The sequence below is a fragment of the Cupressus sempervirens genome, chromosome 6 (genome assembly GCF_028749045.1).
Source record: "Cupressus sempervirens isolate cs-2001-9-10 chromosome 6, ASM2874904v1, whole genome shotgun sequence".
NCBI classification, from domain to species: Eukaryota; Viridiplantae; Streptophyta; class Pinopsida; order Cupressales; family Cupressaceae; genus Cupressus; species Cupressus sempervirens.
Genome location: NC_143123.1, coordinates 293172433 through 293189341, shown reverse-complemented (window position 1 = coordinate 293189341; position 16909 = coordinate 293172433). Strand labels below are relative to the sequence as shown.

The following is a 16909-nucleotide window of genomic DNA, read 5'->3' as shown; positions in this document are numbered from 1 at the left end:
TATATAATGAGCCTGCTTACATTGGCAAGGCTATAAGAAACTATGATAAGGAGAAGTATCACTCATAAAAGGTGGAATGACATGTCCACCGAAGGTGGACCATGATCCATTGTGCAATGAAGTATGTTCAACATGTGGAGATGATAAAGCAATAAGTGGACTAAAGGTGGAGACAATACATAAAGTGGTATGTGATAACAACTATCACTACCTAAAGTGGAATTTCTCCTCCACCATGTGAAAATAAAAGCACAAACTTATAGGTGTCTCAAATGCAAATTACTATGTTATGCATTATCCTAAGTAGTTAGTGAATATTTAATTACAACAACATTACTATTCATTTATACAAGAAAATAAGAAGCTACATATTTTAAAATGACAACTTAAAATCAAGTTGTAATATCCCTTATTGTTGCCCTAGAATTCCAAAATAGGGTATGAATGATGTTGGGAAATGTAATTGTTAATTCCCTAATTTAGAGCCTACAACTAGGTTGTGTTTCAAAAGATAAATAAACATATAATCCAACAGTGCTAAAAATAGAATTCTGATTCACTAATCTAAAACTCTAAGTGTCCATAAGGGATTCCTTTAAATTTCTACCGAAACAACCCATTGTTGTCATTGAGCATAAGCTGAAAGATCATACACAGCTCCTTGAGTTGTTCCACCCAGCCTAGGATGATGAAAAAAGAACCATAGTTTGGCCTCCAAACCCCACTTGGTGTATCTCTACTAAAATGGCTTCCTAGCTACTTGCATTCCTCATATGCACTCTCTCCCCTCCAAAACGGGATAGCTAATTTGGTGAGAATTTTAGGGCCCGTTTGGTTGCTGGAATAGGAATAGAAAAGTTGGAATACGTTTTTCATTTTCTGTTTTGTTCGTCACTTGGAATAGGGAATAGGAATACGTATTCCCATTTTGCCTCTAAAATGAGCTTATACCCATTCCAAAAAATAGTTGTTATTGGAATAGCCATTCCTATTCCCAATATTACATGCCTATTCTCCATTCCTATGCCTGCGACCAAACGGGCCCTTAAGTAAATCATTTCTAGTCTATAATGCATACACAAAATCATGGCATTAATTATAATAATAATACATACATACATATAGATAGATAGATAGACATTTCCCTTTATTAGTAACATCCACATCGACCACCTAATTCTTATATTCATAAATTTAATCATATTTACCACTAGATTCTTGATGTTTTCAGCAATGTCCTTAATCTGACTGAAAAAGACCAAAATAATGAGGTTATCATTTATATTTTTCATCTTTGTTTCCAACCCTGTAATTCTTCCCTCATTCATTCTTCATAATCTCAACATCCTTAACCATTTTCAATAAGGAAGAAACAAGATTTTTGCCCTCATTCTCACCCAAAGGAGCCTCTTGACTCTGAATGTTCTCCATTTTACATTTAACGGAGCAATTTTATTTTAATTTGGCTGATCTTATGAAAAATTAACTTGTCCATCCTAAAGGAGTCCACAACATTCCTCGCAATGCCTAGAAGATTAGATGAGCTCTCATAATTAGGAGTGGCAAATCTTTCACCAAATCAAGGGGAAAAGAGGGTCTTCCTTTTAGATTTGTGGCACGAAAAGACCTAGTCGAGACAAATCACTAGAGCAATCACCAACTAAAACCAAAATAGAGGCCCTCTTACTCACGGCTTTTCTTTTTTCTCACCCTAGGGATTTCTCCCTCTCGTTCAAGAGAAACAAGGTTAAAGTCACCATCAGAATTCCAATCTTCCCCCTTAAAAAAAAGAAGTATCAGAATCCTCCTTACTAATCTCCTTGTCATCCCTAGAAGATACAGGGGAACATCTAATCTTGCCTTTGGAAGGGGAAGGGAGGGCTTTCAAATGTTCGACAATAAGCATAGTCAAACTCTTATGTAAAATCGGATTCCTAGGGTTGTTCTAAGACCCATAATATTTGCAATCATGGAAGACAAAGGATACAACAAGAAATAAATTATAGCCTTATGCCTAAAATGGTTGAGCAAAACAAAGTGATGACCATACAAAGTGGTAGAACGACCATCCGAAGGAAAATATTGTGTCGACACCTTCAAGACCACCCCACAAAGTTTCCTAATAGACTTGATCTCATACTCGTTGTTTGGCTTCTTCACCAAGCATTTCCCCTCTTTCTTTTTCAGGATTTGCTTAATAGTGTAATCACCCAAAAATGGTCATTGTGATGTCCCAATTTAGGAGTAAGTTTTAGTAAGGAATAAGGAATTAAATAGTCAAAGTTCTAACAATTTTACATATATATAAATATTGATAATAAATATATATATAATATTGAATTATTATGATAATACAAATATTAATTATAACAAATAAGATAAATAATATTAAATATATGTGATATACACATATTGATATATCTAAAATATGTATAATAATATATCATTATTTAATATAAAAATCTGATGGTATGTTTAATAATGATATAGCTATAATTTATTGTCATATAATATTACAAAATATTATTTAAATTGATAATATAATATTATAATAGTCTTAATAATATTAATAATAATTTATATAATTTATATAATTAATATTATAATATACTATATAATCATTAAAAATAATATATAATTAATAAAATACATAATTACCTTATTAATATAATTAGTACGAAAGGACACAATTCTATGAATACACTAATATATATATATATATATATATATATATATATATATCAACGCATTGGAAAAGATCATCAAAGAGAAATATTGTAAAAGCATACGACTAAAAAAAAAGGAAAATAAATGAATGACCAGAAGGGGACATTACAATTGGTATCAAAGCATAATCCTATCATCTTGTGTGTAGGGGCTAATTGCAAACTTCAAAGAAATTACTAAGAATAAACTAAAGGATCTTAACTTGCTTGCATAAGGTCAGAATCGTGTAATATTGAGAATATATATAACATCATCACAATTTACCTCCATTTTGAAGCAGTAAAGACATGCCCTTGTAATTTATCAGGCTGGACACTATAGGCAGACAATTTCTGACCTATGCAAAGTTTAAATGAGGTTAAAGGCCTTACTGTACGTCTATGAAGAATCTCAATGTGGGAGATACAAAATTTATGAATCTTACTAAAGTTGATCAGTTTGTTAATGCAATCTATCTATAAAGCTCAAAGAGCATTAGAAAGAAGAAAATTAAGTCACCCCCTTTCAAGATACAGATTAGTTTTGATATTCCAAAATTTTTGAAGGAAATATTGATGCAGTAGATGAATGGTTGTCAAAATTGAATACATATTTTTCTGTTAATAACTTTTCCAATACTGAGAATATAACAATTTTTTCTCCTCCAAGCTGAGGTACATGTGAAGCAAGCACAGGAAGAAAAACTCGAATCGAGAATTTTTCTTGTAGAAGATGAAGACAAAGAATTGAATGGAGGAAAAGATGTCAATCCTACATGCAGGGATTTTGTAGAATTCAACAAAGAGGAGTGTTATTGTGAAGATGCGTATGAAGAAAAATATACGCAGTGGCAGTTGTTACGACAAAGGAGAGACAAAACAGTATAAGAAAAAACTGAACACAACACTCCTAATTTGTAAGATGTCAACAAAGATTGATTTTGAAAGGATTTGAGGAGTACAAGAATTCATCAGCGGAAGAGATTATGGAGAAACACTTAGAGTAACCAGGCACTATTCCCTCCATTATGAAGTGCAATTAATAGTTAAGATATTACTAAAATAAATGAAATGTATAACCGCCAAGGAATTTTGAATCCCAAAGAAAAGGAATTGGAATCTTTATCACAACATATTAGAGAGTGGATTTGTTAACAATGAACTACACTCAACCACTAAATTACACAGCAAAGGGAAATTAGGGATGCGATTGAGATAGATGAATTTAAATAAAAACGGTGAGAAGGGCATTTTGTTATCAAACGCAATTCCTTTGACAGTACAACATATCTACGTTGAGACTAAGAACCAATATGGTATTAGCAATTGGCGCTATCTGTTAATCTACATAAACTAATATAGTTGGCTCAGCATGCTTGGAGAGTATGTACAAAGGAAGACTAATGGAAGACATGATGCCAATATTTTTAGTCATCAATTATGGTCAGAGTTAAATGTAATGGATCTGACTTGAAGGCAAGTATCCAAAAACATTGCATCATAACAAGAACTACATCGCATTAGGAATTGTGAACTTGTATTGAATTAAATGCATGGATTTCTGATATCATGAAAGGCTGGAGTCATTGCTTTTGAAGGAATATTGGTATGTGGAAATAAAGGGAACGAGTATTATTTTCCAAACAAACACTTTGTTATGTTACAAGTTAAAGTTCGGGCCATATATATGTCAGTTGAGACAAGAGCTGGAAAGATTGGAGAAGTAGAGATCCACACTTCACAATTTCTATAATGTCATTATAATTCTGACATGTACGAGAAGTATAAAAGAAATATAGTGGCACTTCTAAATAGTGCAATATAGACTATATTGTGACCAATTTAACGCGGGACAATTCACGAAAAGTAAGAGAGTGAAGAGTAACAACAAAGAAGATCTTGTGCACCTCCAAGGTAAGTATGATTTATTGAGTTGAAGGTGTATCAATATATTAATGTCTATGATAATACTAATATGGAATGAGTTCTTAATATCAGGAATATAACATAGAATGAAATCTATCATGATTGAATATAAATAAGATGTTGTTTTAACTAGAATAGGATAATTGTATTTTTTAAGGATAGGGATTATCTTATTGGTTAATTTAAATATTATCATTATTGGGTATTTAAGAGAAGTGTTTAATATAATGTTATTAATAAGTTGTGAATAACTCGATAAGACCTCTTATATAATGGATAGGGAGTGTGTACAGGGTGAGGAGTAAATCGCTCACGTTGGGGCATAAGAATCCCAATATGGATTTTAAGGTCTAAGGGAGCCCCAAGTTGAGCGTGTCCAAACTCGAGCAGCAGTAAACCTTTCATCCATAATGAAATTAAACGTGTTCCTAGTGGGTAAGGAGTGTGCAGAGGGGAAAGAGTAAATTGGTTGCATTAGGGCAAGAGAATCCCAATATGGATAAAAATCTGAGGGAGCTCCAAGCTGAGCGTGTCCAAACTCGAGCAACAATAAATTTACCATCCACTATGGAATTATACACCCTATTATAGTACTAGCTATAGAAAAGTTGTTTAAAATATGCATCTTCGAGAACTTTTGATTTCGATGACAGGGGAAAGGAGCACGACATTCACAATCAAGGAATTGCATAATGTGTGTCTTCATCCGTCTGCATCGTGTTTGCTTTGTGTCTTCAACTGTCTGCATCGTGTATACTTCGTGTCTTCAACTATCTACATTGTGTATACTTCGTGCCTTCAACTATCTGCATCATGTAGGCTTCATGTCTTCATGCATTCAAGTGTCTACCTCATCTATTTATGCATCAATATGTATACTCAATATATGCTTATGTTTTGTTATATCAAATTTTTGTGGATTCTAACATGGAAATATTTGTCTTTGCTTGAGGACAAGCAAATTCTGAGAGTGGAGGACTATGATGTCCCAATTTAGGAGTAAGTTTTATTAAGGAATAAGGAATTAAATAGTCAATGTTCTAACAAATTTACATATATATAAATATTGATAGTAAATATATATACATACATACATATATATATATATATATATATAAAATTTTGATTTATTATGATAATACAAATATTAATTATAACAAATAAGATAAATAATATTATATATATGTGATATACATATATTGATATATCTAAAATATGTATAATAATATATCATTATTTAATATAATAATCTGATGGTATGTTTAATAATGATATAGCTATAATTTATTGTGATCTAAGATTACATAATATTATTTAAATTAATAATATAATATTGTAATAGTCTATTGATATTAATAATAATTTATATAATTATATAATTAATATAATAATATAGTATATAATCATTAAAAATAATATATAATTAATAAAATACATAATTACCTTATTAATATAATTAGTATGAAAGGACACAACTCTATGGATACACTCATATATGCATTGGAAAAGATCATCAGAGAGAAATATTTTAAAAGCATACAAATAAAAAAAAAGGAAAATAAATGAATGACCAGAAGGGGACATTACAATCATCTAGAACATAGGCCCCCTATTCTAAATCTATCTTATGCTTAATCAATTCTTCATATCACTTATCCTTGATCAGGTCATTATTTTATTATTTTAATAAATATAACCTATGGTTTGACGACCTTATCCAGAGTGTTTATTTAATTAGAAAAACATGCTCCCTTTTAATTAAATAAATCCCCTTTATTCATATGTGTGCAAAGAAAAAGAAATTTCCTAATTAAGAAATAAAAGAAAAAGACACTTTTGTCTACACATTAAATGTGCACTTTCCAAGGCAATGGAATCTCTTTTTGCCTCTTGAGATTCTTGTGGACCAAAGCCAACATGAGGATTATTCTCCACCATAGATTCTACCTCTTAATCTCTACCGTCCTTCACTCTTTAAAAGGAGGCTCTCTCCTCACTCTCTCATAATCTTAGACTCTTGTGCTACTGTTATGTTGTTGCACTGTCACTTAAGCACTTGAGCACGCATCTTGCACTTGCATACTAGTTCAATGTTTCCTTTACATGCATTTAGCTTAGCAAATCTAGCTTAACTAGGGGCATTCTAATAATACTCATCTTTGTCAGATTAGCTTCTTTCACTTGCATTTGCATCTAGCTTAGTTTTTGCACTTTCATTGTAGTTTAGATTTGCATTGCATTTTCATTTGAATCTTCCATTCTATGGTGCACCTTGCCCAAGGGTCTACTATATTGGGTTCATTTGAGAGCCACAATCCATATTCCTTTGATTCTTGCACGTCATAGATAGGAAGCTCTAAGTGGTCATTCAAGGTTCCTAATCCATTGGATCACTCAAATAGAATGTCTTAGAGAAGTGTGTGTCACATTTTGCACATACAAATAGCAACTTCTAAAACTTCCTACAATTAAAAATTTATTTCCATCCACCAGAAACCCAATAACCTAAGGAATCAAATTTTTAGTGATGTCCAATTTCTGCCCTATAATAGAGACCTACCGATTTTTCCAGCCCTTGTTGAACATCGTGGTGGCCTTAGTGTCAAAGTCATGGAGCTTCTCCAAGTAAAGCATGACCCTTCCCCTATTTAAATTTTCCAAACAATGGTGTTTTTCCTCACCTCAACACAATTGATGGGAACCTAGCAATTCTTTTCCCTGTCTGTATTATCCCCTCTATAATAACCAGAAGCTTATGAGCCACACAATGGCTCTAGACCAAAAGTCCAAAAGTAAGGAAAGGGATGAAGATCACCCTAAAAGAAGAGAGCTTTTAGTTTATATCCACCAACTAAAATTCTCGACAATCATTTCTAATTAGAATTTGAAATTTGAACATCTCCTATGCTATCATATGAGCGAAAACTTTCTGGGAGTCAATCTCCTTTTTCCCAATTCATGATTTTATCACTTTGGACACCAACATTGGAAAAAACTTCTGCCACTGAAGTCCCATCCCTAAACAAATGTGATATCTTACATTTTTTACTAATTTAATAATATCAATAGAGTCCTTGATCCAATTTTTTATGGTCCAAGTAGGTTTTCAGAACCCTTTTAGATACCTAATGATGTTGTTAGAATCCACTTAATTCAAACATGCTTATGATTCATTTGTCTAGTAAGGCATAAGCCATGGTAGGAAATAATACCTTCAGCAAGGTGATTAGTTTGACTTTCCAAGAGGAGCATTGCCACTGAAAGAAACCCACTATACTCATTTCTCAACACTTCCCTACAACCAGCCAACCCAAGATTCCCTTTAGCTCCCCATAGAAATCAACCTTGACCCAACCTAGATGAGGGAACAACCAAACAATATTGTCTCTAGGAATCCTAAAGAACTTGAGGAACGGATATTTCAAATCTAAGGTTCCAATTGCGAGCCATGTGAGGATCATAAACCAATATTGGAATGTTAGCATGGTGTTTGCAATTAAAGACCCCAAAATGAAAGTTCTCCAAGATTGCTTTGCAGAATTTAGAGGACACCACAGCTACAGGAAAAGATGAATCTTTGAACACTTTGGTATCCCTTTCCTTCCATATTGAAAGATCCCTAATGGATCTCTTATGTTGATCTGCTGTAATTTATATTTTTAAATTTGTTTTCCTTGTTTATTAAAATTTTCTTGCAAAACTAGGCAGAAGTTGCAGAAAAGTTTTGATTGTTTTATATTTTTGATGATTTTTCAATAAGTAGTAACAGAAGTACAATAACATGAACCAGTTCTGAAAATGTATTCCAAATACATTTAAAGCAAAGTCGTTTCAAACAGTTTTTTTAAATATATGCCTAATATGTAACCAGATGAAGATTTACAATAATATCCAGATGATTACAACCAAGAATAAAGCCAACCTGAAGGCGTGAAGGTGAAATATAAGCCCAGAAGGAAGCTATGGCTAGAATCCAACTCTCAAATGCTGCACGTGAGAAAGAATATGGCTGCCAAGTGCAGCCGTACAGCTGCAAAGTGCCCACACGTAGGTAAAATGCCCAAACCCCAACTAAAACTCTGACTCAATACTACATTCCCCAGAAGAAACAATGCACAATCTCCAAGATGCTTCTGACTGTAAGAATCCAAACCACTATTTTGGGGGCTACATCCCAAACAGGCAAAGCAAGTGGAGTTGGTGTCCCAAATGTTGAAAGCTCAATCAGAGCCCAAAACACAAATCCGAGATGTAATATGTCAATAATGCCTTCGAACTTTGTCTTTACCTCCTTATAACCCACCAAACTTAGCTCGAACCCTAAAAGTATCCCCATGTGGCGTTGGGTTATAAAATAATATATTTCTCATTTTTAAAGTGGTCAAATATCCAGAAAATGACCTTTTCCCCAATAGAAAGAAATCTGTTCACTGAAATGCTCTGAGTCAAAAGAGAAATATTTAGAAAAATTCAAAACCTTTCCAACGAGCTATTACACCAAGGGATATTCACCCAGATGAGGCCAAAAAACCCCTTATTACTCCAAAATGGCTATAACTTAGCCTTATTTAAATTGATAAAATGTTAACTTAGAAGAATATTTAAATATATTAAAATATTTTCCAAATAGCGAACTAATAGCCAAAACACCTCTACAAGGTGAAACTGAACTCGTGACCTCTTGTGACTAATGCCGGATAATCTAAAATAACTGACAATCTCATCCCTCAAAATTAGGGATACTCCTAAAAAAAGGAACATCTCCGAATCTCCCAAAATTGAAACCATAGAATGATCTCGTAGAGACTCAAGATTATAACCCATCTCCACCTCCTAAAATGTAAGAAAATCCTCCTACAATTAAGGAATTGCTCTCAATTGCCCTCCTACTACCTGAAACTCCAGATCTGAACACTGTATACCCTGACTAAGTCTCTAAACACCACTGCCAGCCTATGAGACTCCTTGATAGGCTAACTCTATCATCTCTAATGTCCACTCTAGAAAGGGGACATGACAATCCTCCCCTCCCGGAGATTGCTTGTCCACAACCAATAAACAAACTCCTATTGCGCCACTCTGATATACACTCTTGGGTGTGTGAAATGAAGCAACACATCAAGGATCGCCCAATCAAATGCACTGCATAGGATAATACCAAGATCCCACACTAGATGAGAGTGTTCCCACAACCAAGGTGGTAACATACTGGAATCCCTGTGAGACAAGGCGTCAAACAAAACAACACCCGAATTCCAAAACCATCTGAACCAACACCCATCCATCAAGTATAAACAGGGATAACTAGAAATCTCTATCATGTCATATCTCTCCGCAACCACTGTGATACCACCACAAAAGTAATAATCATCCAAAGCATCATGTATGCTAATACCCACATCATCCTGTAACCATGATCCCAGATGAAGTCTCTGTGATATAGATGTGATAGCCCATGTTGGAAACTGCTTGATATAATGCCGGATCATTTGCTGGTCCCACCAACCAATCCTCCCAAACTGCTGAGTCAAGTGCCTACAATCAATAACTCTATCCTCTGAAGATGAAAGCGCACTATTGCAACACAGATAGTATAAGTCCTACTTCAATATGCCCATAGCCTTATGAAGAGCATGGAAATCTGCCATGGAAAATCCTCCACTATCTTGCTCATCAGTCATAAGAGCACTCCAACTGAGTGTAGATAACATTTGTTGAGTGACATCAAAGTGCTCAACCACTATGTCTACCCTCCTGTCATCAACCCTGAGTTCTCTAATCAAGCGATGAGGAGTCTGAAAATGATAATTCTCAAGCATGTGTACTACCTCTGAATCTGTGCTATGGTAGAATACTATGTCAGAGTCATGTACATCACTATAAGGAGTATCCAGTATGGATTCACTAATGCATGTATCCTCCTTTATAGTACTACAACTTTGCACCTTTGAGACCACCTCTTGTGTCAATGATGAAATTGTTGTCACCACACTATGCTCACTCTCATCAGTTCCCCATGTGTTTACACATAAAATCGAATCACGATCTTGGGATTCAGTGTCACTATGAGTACACACTATAATTTCTAGGGTATGGTCTAAGAAATCAGACTCATCATGACATGAAGTCTCGTCACCTGATGCCTCTGAAATACCTATGTCCGGATTACTCTCTTCTGCAAACTCACCAAAATAATCCTGACCCTCTATATTACTTGTTGTTCCATCCAAATCAACGCTGGCCTCTTCTTCCGTTGGAAGAAATAAAGTTCTAACGGATGATTTCCTTTGTTTCCTTGCATCATCTATCTAATTATGGCATTCTTTGACTCTTTGGAGATGTTGTCTTGCTTGAGCAGCAAGTATCTTTGCTTGCATAGCTCTATCTAACCAATATTTATTCAACCTTTGACAATGTTCTATATCATCTACCGCAAAGTACACAAAATCAGGCTTATGATGACTTGTACCATTCCCATCATCACGTCCCATGCTTGCACCATGTGTACCCTCAAATATAGAATACAAATCATTGTTCTCTTCTTGACCAAAGGATGCCACATCTTGAGGTAACGAAGTTGTGTCACTGCTGTTATGAACTTCAGAATTATTATGATGTGTTCTAGTTATATTTTTTAGCCCTTTAAGTGTATTATCATAGAAAGCCTCATGGCCACCACTTGCATACGGGCCTTCATGACTATTCCCAAGTGAAAGAGTTACCATATTACAAGAAGGAGGGTGTAAGCTATTGCTGCCCCAAATCAGAGTTGTGGGAGCCTCCTCCATGCTTCCATTCCAATCATCAAACAACACCCCATCTTGATTCTTCACATGCTTAGATAGAAGTGGCTCAAAGAAGTCTTCAACTTGGCTTCTATGAGATTCAAAATCAGACTGCTTGCATACTAAACTTGTCATCCCATTCTTAAGTTGAATACCATCATCAACATCATTACCTCCATTTGAAATAAATGTTGCCTCATGATTTGAACTGCTGTTGCAAATTTCAGAATAGGCCTCACACCTTGGTGTCACATTTCCAACATCTCTAATGGTTTGTCCCCTAATTGTAATCTCTTCCAATTTGTGACCAATAGCTTCTTTATTATCATTTAATATTTCTTTCTCTTTTTGCTGCTGAAAGGAGCTTGTAGATACCCAGTTATCATCTGCTTCAGGTACACTCATAAATTCTGTAAAGGAAAGGAGGTTGCGTATCTCCTTAGGAAGAGAACAATACTGATGGTAGTTGCTCTTAACCGCAACATTGAATGTCTTGGCAAGAGGCATCTTACTTGTGCTTGTTAACGAAGATGAAACCTTAGAGCACCCATTTTTATTTCTAGCCATGGTATTGGCCTGTAACTGAACTGATTTCTTTTCCAACAGGCTGGCAAGTTCTAGGTTTTGATACCATTGAAAGATCCCTGATGCATCTCTTCTGCTGATCTGCTGTAATTTTATATTTTAAATTTGTTTTCCCTATTTATTAAAATTTTCTTGTAGAACTAGACAGAAGTTGCAAAAGGGTTTGATTGTTTTATATTTTTGATGATTTTTCAATAAGTAATAATAGAAGTACAATAACATGAACCAGTTCTGAAAATGTATTCCAAACACATTTAAAGCAAAGTCGTTTCAAGAAGATTTTTTTGAATATACACCTAATATGTAACCAAATGAAGATTTACAATAATATCCAGATGATTACAACCAAGAATAAAGCCAACCTGAAGGCGTGAAGGTGAAATATGAGCCCGGAAAGAAGTTACAGCCAGAATCCAGCTCTTAAATGTTGCATGTGGGAAAGAATATGGCTGCCAAGTGCGGCCGTAAAGCTGCAAAGTGCCCACACATGGGTAAAATCCCAAACCCCAGCTAAAATTCTGACTCAGTACTGCGTTCCCCAGAAGAAACAATGCACAATCTCCAAGATGCTTCTGACTGCAAGAATCCAAACCACTGTTTTAGAGGCTACCTCCCAAAAAGGCAAAGCAAGTGGGGTTGGCATCCCAAATGCTAAAAGCTCAATCGGAGCCCAAAACACAAAGTTCCAAGATGTAATATGTCAACAATGCCTTCGAACTTTGTCTTTACCTCCTTATAACCCACCAAACTTAGCTCGAACCCTTAAAGTATCCCCATGTGGTGTTGAGTTATAAAATAATATATTTCTCATTTTTAAAGTAGTCGAGTATCCAAAAAATGACCTTTTTCCCAATAGAAAAAAATTCATTCACCGAAATGCTCTAAGTCAAAAGAGAAATATTTAGAAAAGTTCAAGACCTTTCCAACGAACTATTACACCAAGGGATATTCACCCAGATGAGGCCAAAAAATCCCTTATTACTCCAAAATGGCTATATCTTAGCCTTATTTAAATTGATAAAATGCTAACTTAGAAGAATATTTAAATATATTAAAATATTTCTCAAATAGCGAACTGATAGCCAAAACACCTCTACAAGGTGAAACTGAACTCATCACCTCCTATGACTCATGCCGGATAATCTGAAATAACTAACAGTCTCATCCCTCAAAATTAGGGATCCTCCTAAAAAATAGGAACGTCTTCGAATATCCTGAAACTGAAACCATAGAATGATCTCGTAGAGACTCAAGACTATAACCCATCTCCACCTCCTTAAATATAGGAAACTCCACCTACAATTAAGGAACTACTCTCAACTGCCCTCCTACTATCTGAAACTCCAGATCTGAACACTGTATACCCTGACTGAGTCTCTAAACACCACTGCCAGCCTACGAGACTCCTTGATAGGCTAATGCTATCATCTCTAAGGCCCACTCTAGAAAGGGGACATGACACATATCCCCCAATCCATGTGGGAAGAATAAGAGACCAGATTTAGCACAAAGCAGAGTTTGAGGTGGTAGCAAACCATTATGTTGATAGTAATGACTGTATTGAATTTCTAAACACTATTTATTAGATTGATAACTATTGTTCAAGCAATTTGCAACATTAATTGTCGGAATAACCCAATTTATCTTCAATAATCCATTTGGTCATCCCTTATTTTACAACGGAGTTTCTTAGTTCTATCATTGGATGCATCTTAAGGATCCAAGAACCTTTTGTTCATAATTTTTATTTTAATCTTTTAGTTTATTTACTTTTATTTTTTGACATCAAAGTCAATTATAATAGATTATTCAAACAGACAATATCGATAGGGATGACAACTCCAACTCTTCCTACCATTGTCATCCGTGACAAAATTAAGATGACAATCGCATCCTCCACTAAAAGGGATTAACCTGTTTGATTCCAATATCCCTCCCTCTCAATCCACTTTATAAATCTGCATGTATTCCTTTCACAATACTGCATATATTCCTTTACTTGAAGGGAGCTATCTGTTAGAAAGAAGACAACCTTTTACAAGGGACATGACTCTCATTAAATCGTGATTGCTTCCTTTGTTGTGCTTATTGTTACATGTTAAGTACGAATGATGCCTTCAAAAACTTTTGCAAACTCAAGCGCTGGTTTAATAAAGCCTTTGCAATTTTCTGTTTTTTATTGTTGCTTTATTAATCTTCAAGTCGCTGCCTTATGCATATTAAAGTGATGCTTTCGAACTCTGCATATTGGAGTGATTTTCTATAGTTAAATTTTTTTGCCAATTAAAATGCATTTTTATCCACTTTGACAGTTTGGCTAGAATAAATTATGTTTTTTAAAAAAGCAGCAGCAAGAGAGTACTGGCCCATTGAACAAATAGAGAACAAGGCCAAAGGGCTGACACTAGACACCATTAACAGCACATTAATAGTTCATTAACGGCATTTTAACAGCAACTAGTGACAAAAGACGAGGTAAAACAGCACCCTGGATCTAACTCTATCAAAAACAAAGGTCTGGATGCGACTAAACCACCAAGCATGGACAACACTGACTTGGGACAAGCCCCCACAGAAGTTGAAAGCTTTAACCAAAAGCAAAAACAAGGGACCAGAGTGAGCTCTTTAAAATTGTCAGGAATCACTTCATCACAGGAAGAAAAGAAATTGAAAGAGAGAGACACTTTCATCACTATAAAAATGAAGAAACAAACTCAGGCAGCAAATAGCCTATCCATCTTTCTGTGTCAAAAGAACTTTCAAAGATCTTCCAACCCACCGCAGATTCCCTTTCCACCTCAATAGCAAAATGGTCCCTATTGCTGTCACTAAACTTAGTTCCAAATCTCCAAAACATTGAAGAGCTAACATCATTTTTTCCTTCCGGCAGGTCATAGCCTGCAACAACTCCAAACTTCACAAAGGAGATCCAAAAGCAAATTAAACTCTTGAAAACCAAAGGCTTCCACCAATCTTTCACAAGAAAAGCACCCACACTGAAATATGCACAGGCAGAGGAAAACTCTAACAGCCAGCCAGGGCATATCCAAAAGTGGCAGGAGCAACAAGAACTGAGACAACAGAAGTTACAGAACCCATAGACTCCACAAAGAACAACACAGGCAGGTCAAGCAAACCTGTTCTGCCCTCAAAAACCCCCTCCAAGTGAAAAACCCAGCCATGGAAAGAAATCCCCAAACAGATCCATGTCAACCCTTCCCCAAAGGAGCACACAGCCCGAGAGAAGGGAGATTTCTTAGCACGCAGCCAAAATAAATTATATCAAATCTGTATTCCATCTATTTTGACTGGTCAGCCAGAATAAACTATCTTAAGTCTATTTAGTATTTCATAAAGCAGAAAGTCAGCAGCAGTCCATTCAAACCAACTCTTTCACAGTTAGCCAGCACTTCGAACTTCCTTTTATAAATACAAAAGTGGGATAGTACTTTAATTATCCATTATTTCAACATTTTTTGACAGCAATCTACTATATAGAATATATGTGCTGTTTCTAATCATAGGGTAGCACCCTCCACTATGGCATTATAATGTAATGTGATCCCAACTGATCTTCTGAGAGTCGTTTTTGTCTTTGTTAATAATAAATATTATGTTACACAAGAACTTTGGCTTTTCAGTTTTCCCTCCAATGTCCATGACCAAGAGACTATTTATTCATAGTTTGGTGAAAGGGAATAGATTGGAATAGCCACCGTAGTTTGCAATATGTATCATGTTGAAAGTAGTGTTGAATGTAAATTTGAATTTCAATGTATAACTATTGTCACTTACCAGAGGAATAAATATAGACTGCAGTCCTTGATCATCTGAATATCTTCATAAATATTTTACTTAATGACATAAAGGGTACAAAATTTCTTGCAATATTTGGTGAGGACTCAACATAACTACTCATAAAGTGTAGGTTTATTGATGGGTATTCATGGGATTGACCTGTCACGTCTTCTTTTTTCAATGCATATAGAACCTAGCTTCCCTGTAGAATTGCCTAGCAGACTCCCCCCAGCCATCTTCTATAAGGTGCCATCTTGGGGTTTGCTTCAGTAATATCCAGTGGTTACAATTTCTTGGCTTTGCTGCCTATTTGAATGCCAGCAGCTAATAGAAACCAGTTCCAACTTGCTATTAACCATCTCATACGCATGAACTAACAAGTTTGGCATTTAGCAAGTGAAGAAGAGTTAGTTGACATTTGTTATTTTATATTTATTCTACAGGCTGGTAGGATCAGGCTTTGATACCAATTGTAATGTCCCCTATTTGGACTCTTCCCTAGAATTCTCAAATTAGTTATGAATGATGTTGAAAAATGTAAGTGTCAACTTAAATCCTTATTTGGAGCCTGTAACCAAATTGGTTGCAAGATAAATAAACATATAAACCAGCAATGCTAAAAATAGAATTTAAATTTTCTATTATAATATTTAGAGTGTACATAAGGAATTCCTTTGCAGTTCTACCCAAACAACCCATCGTCATTATGGAGTACCAGTTGGGAGATCATACAAGGTGCCTCGAGCTGTTCCGCCCAGCCCAAGAGGACAGAGAGGCAACTGTCAGTTGGCCTCCCAGCCCCAGTAGGGGCACCTCTACCGGAATGGTTTCCTAGCTATTTGTATTCCTCGTATGCACTGTCTCCCCTCGAGATGGCAAATTGTATGAGAATTTTAAGGTAATTGTTATTTCTAGTCTATCATGCATAAGCAGAATCATAGCAAGAATAACAATGCAGATACATACATGCATCAGTGTTCCACAGGGACATGATAGTCCCCCTCAAGACATCAGAAAAATGGAATGGACTGCAAAATATAGACAGTACAGTGTACTGTTAACTAAATAGGGAATGTTCTATTTTCCCAGTCAAATAGACTAATTTTTTTC

At 35.2% G+C, this 16909-nt stretch overlaps 1 protein-coding gene across 1 annotated transcript in view; it reads right to left on the bottom strand.

The window, feature by feature from the left end:
- The window catches only part of LOC149552367 (ABC transporter I family member 21-like), a 154013-nt gene that overhangs the window by 136174 nt on the left and 930 nt on the right, over positions 1-16909 (bottom strand). The window lies entirely within an intron of this gene.